Consider the following 3,567-nt stretch of genomic DNA (forward strand, 5'->3'; position numbering starts at 1 on the left):
TAAGGTCACGGAAGGCAAAGGCATGCCAGAGGAAACAGATCCATGCCTAGTAAAAGCACTGTAGTGTTCAAAGGAACCTTCAGGATGAGGACAACCTTACGTTTTCGTATCAAAACGTAGATCAAATGTATAGGTGTTGCTTTAAAAGGTGGAGAACCATTTTTTTCTGTGTTGAAGTGACGGTAATTTCTGAGTAACTCCAAGTAAATGTTTTCTTTTAATGTAACTGTACACAGCCGATAATTTTTCCTAGTTACATAGAAAAACGTGTATTTCATTGTTCCTAATTTAAGTTTCCTACTTTCCACGTCAGAAATAACTATACCTGTTACGTTAAATTCAGCTGAGATCTTTAAGGACTTCCATACCCTTCTGCGAGTACTAGTTTCATCGTCTTAGAAAATGAAATCTGCTAATATCCTACCAAACACAAAGCCAGTTACCACTATCATGAATTTGATGTTCTGTTCCCATGCATTCAAATGGTAATTGGGCAGCAAATTTTGAACAGTATTCTTCCGTCCTTACTTCTAATTCCTTTGAAGCATTCACGAATACGATAATTTCTGAAGGTATCTGCAACGATATGTATGAAAAACTGCTGACGGAAACAGAAAATAGCTCGAACAACCTATTTGAATTTCGAGCGCTTTCTATCGAACCAAAGTAAGTTGGGGCCTCCGTAAAATCCTCTCCGTGACGAGCACCGTTTCGTAAGATGAACGTGGCCGGTAGTTGGCAGGGTTTGGAGCAGCCTCCGCCCTTCAGGACGTGCTACAGCGACGCGGCAACTGGTAGCGGAAGCTGGCAGCGGCGCCCGGGCAGGGGCGATCGATGGCCGGGTCGCGGGTCGCGGGTAGCGGCGCTCCAGGGCGCGGCCGCAGGTGGGCCGGGCCAGGCGCTGCCCGCTGTCAAGAACCCTCACTCCAGGGCACGCAGCTGGATCCCCAGTCAGTCAAACAGTCTCCGGGCTCTGCTGTCACTCAGAGAGGGAAAAAGAACGCGTTCAAAGCGGTGTTCCGACTGTAAGGATTTTGAACTTGCTTTTCCACTAATTCCTTGTACTCGTTTCGTACAAATGTGTACCTAATGTTTGCTGTTGCATTATCATATATAATTTTTCATTTTTTACAATACTGGCTACTGATAAGTGATATGAACATTTATATGATACTTAAAATATTTTTCGTAAAATAAGCAACTGGTATCTTCGATTATTACTAAATGCCGCGACTTGTTTCGTGTCCGCACTGTAGCAACCTCCGCGTGTGAGCTTGTTAGCGCGGTATCCCCTACTGCGTCTGTTACCTCTCACAGCCCTTATAGGCGTGTACCATGCTACGTCATGTAGCTACAGTTTTACTAGCAGTTTCCAGCTTTATGTTACTTTCAATTTCTTCTTAATGAAGTATATTCTGCGACGAGAGCGTTATCGCTCTTATATTTGTTCATCAGTTACTACATGTGAGTAAAATATTCTTATAAATCTGTTCGGAATAAAAACTGTCTATTCCTTAGTTTTTCTCTATGTGAACGTTTATTTATGATCTTTTAGGTAATTGTGGATTTCAGAATGAGATTTTCACTCTGCAGCGGAGTGTGCGCTGATATGAAACTTCCTGGCAGATTAAAACTGTGTGCCCGACCGAGACTCGAACTCGGGACCTTTGCCTTTCGCGGGCAAGTGCTCTACCAACTGAGCTACCGAAGCACGACTCACGCCCGGTACTCACAGCTTTACTTCTGCCAGTACCTCGTCTCCTACCTTCCAAACTTTACAGAAGCTCTCCTGCGAAACTTGCAGAACTAGCACTCCTGAAAGAAAGGATATTGCGGAGACATGGCTTAGCCACAGCCTGAGGGATGTTTCCAGAATGAGATTTTCACTCTGCAGCGGAGTGTGCGCTGATATGAAACTTCCTGGCAGATTAAAACTGTGTGCCCGACCAAGACTCGAACTCGGGACCTTTGCCTTTCGCGGGCAAGTGCTCTACCAACTGAGCTACCGAAGCACGACTCACGCCCGGTACTCACAGCTTTACTTCTGCCAGTTTCTTTCAGGAGTGCTAGTTCTGCAAGTTTCGCAGGAGAGCTTCTGTAAAGTTTGGAAGGTAGGAGACGAGGTACTGGCAGAAGTAAAGCTGAGAGTACCGGGCGTGAGTCGTGCTTCGGTAGCTCAGTTGGTAGAGCACTTGCCCGCGAAAGGGAAAGGTCCCGAGTTCGAGTCTCGGTCGGGCACACAGTTTTAATCTGCCAGGAAGTTTCATATCAGCGCACACTCCGCTGCAGAGTGAAAATCTCATTCTGGAAACATCCCTCAGGCTGTGGCTAAGCCATGTCTCCGCAATATCCTTTCTTTCAGGAGTGCTAGTTCTGCAAGTTTCGCAGGAGAGCTTCTGTAAAGTTTGGAAGGTAGGAGACGAGGTACTGGCAGAAGTAAAGCTGTGAGTACCGGGCGTGAGTCGTGCTTCGGTAGCTCAGTTGGTAGAGCATTTGCCCGCGAAAGGCAAAGGTCCCGAGTTCGAGTCTCGGTCGGGCACACAGTTTTAATCTGCCAGGAAGTTTCAATTGTGGATTTTCTCATGAAGACACGATAGTCAGTGTTGAAACCTCGCAAAAATAAAATTTTTTTGCAACCGGCTGCCTGTTTTATACCCAACATAACTTCTTTAAGGTCGATTCGCAGAGAATCGTGATGTACCAATGCCGTGACGCTTTAATTGCTATTAATGCGGGGCTAAAGGAGCGATAAGGTAGTTTTGCCAATCCAAAGAATCTTTCAGGAAACATAAATACCCCAGTTCCGTGCCTTATTGTAGCCGATGACGCATTTCTTTTTAGAACTTACATGATAAGAATTTATACAGAGGACAGTTTAGATGATCGAAAGAGTCAGTTCACGTATGGTTTGGGTGGAGCCACAAGGGCATCAGAAAACACTTTCGGTATTATCACTAAAAATTTAGGTTGTACATCTACAGATCCATCATTTCTAGAATGCAATACAAGAATGTATAATTAAGTTTCTCGGCAAGTGGGCTTTAGAAACGATGGTCGTACGTAAAATCTATGAATGCTACAAATAATTCAATACCTTCTCTTGCTGACAGTATGGGTAATTTAACTGATGATGATAAATAGAAGGACGAAATTCTAAATCTAGCTTTGAAAAACTCGTTTACGGTAGAGGACTGCAGCACCATTCCCCCTTTCAACTATCGCACAAACGCAAGGATGGCTGACATAGTGTTTAGTGTATCTGGGGTTGCAAAATAGTTAAGATCCTTAGATACCAGGAAGGCATCTGGCCCAGAGGGTATCCCCGTAAGATTATACGTTGACTATGCTACAAATATAGTACCATTCTTATTCATCATCTACCAGAGATCATTGAAACAGCGGAAAGTTCTACGGGACTGGAAGAAGGCCGAGGTCATAGCAATCTATAAAAAAGGTAGAAAATCGGATGCACGTAATTATCAGCCAATTTCACTGACATCGATTTGTTGTAGAATCATGGAACATATTTTGTGTTAAGGTATAATGAGTTTTCTAGACTCTGAGAAG

At 44.1% G+C, this 3,567-nt stretch overlaps 1 non-coding gene across 1 annotated transcript; it reads left to right on the top strand.

Annotated features, from left to right (window-relative positions):
• The first annotated feature begins 2,465 nt into the window (after positions 1-2,465).
• On the top strand, positions 2,466-2,540 carry Trnas-cga (transfer RNA serine (anticodon CGA)). The gene has a single exon. It is a non-coding gene; the product is annotated as a tRNA-Ser (tRNA).
• The last annotated feature ends 1,027 nt before the right edge of the window (positions 2,541-3,567 follow it).

This window comes from Schistocerca cancellata, chromosome 6 (assembly GCF_023864275.1).
Source record: "Schistocerca cancellata isolate TAMUIC-IGC-003103 chromosome 6, iqSchCanc2.1, whole genome shotgun sequence".
NCBI lineage: Eukaryota > Metazoa > Arthropoda > Insecta > Orthoptera > Acrididae > Schistocerca > Schistocerca cancellata.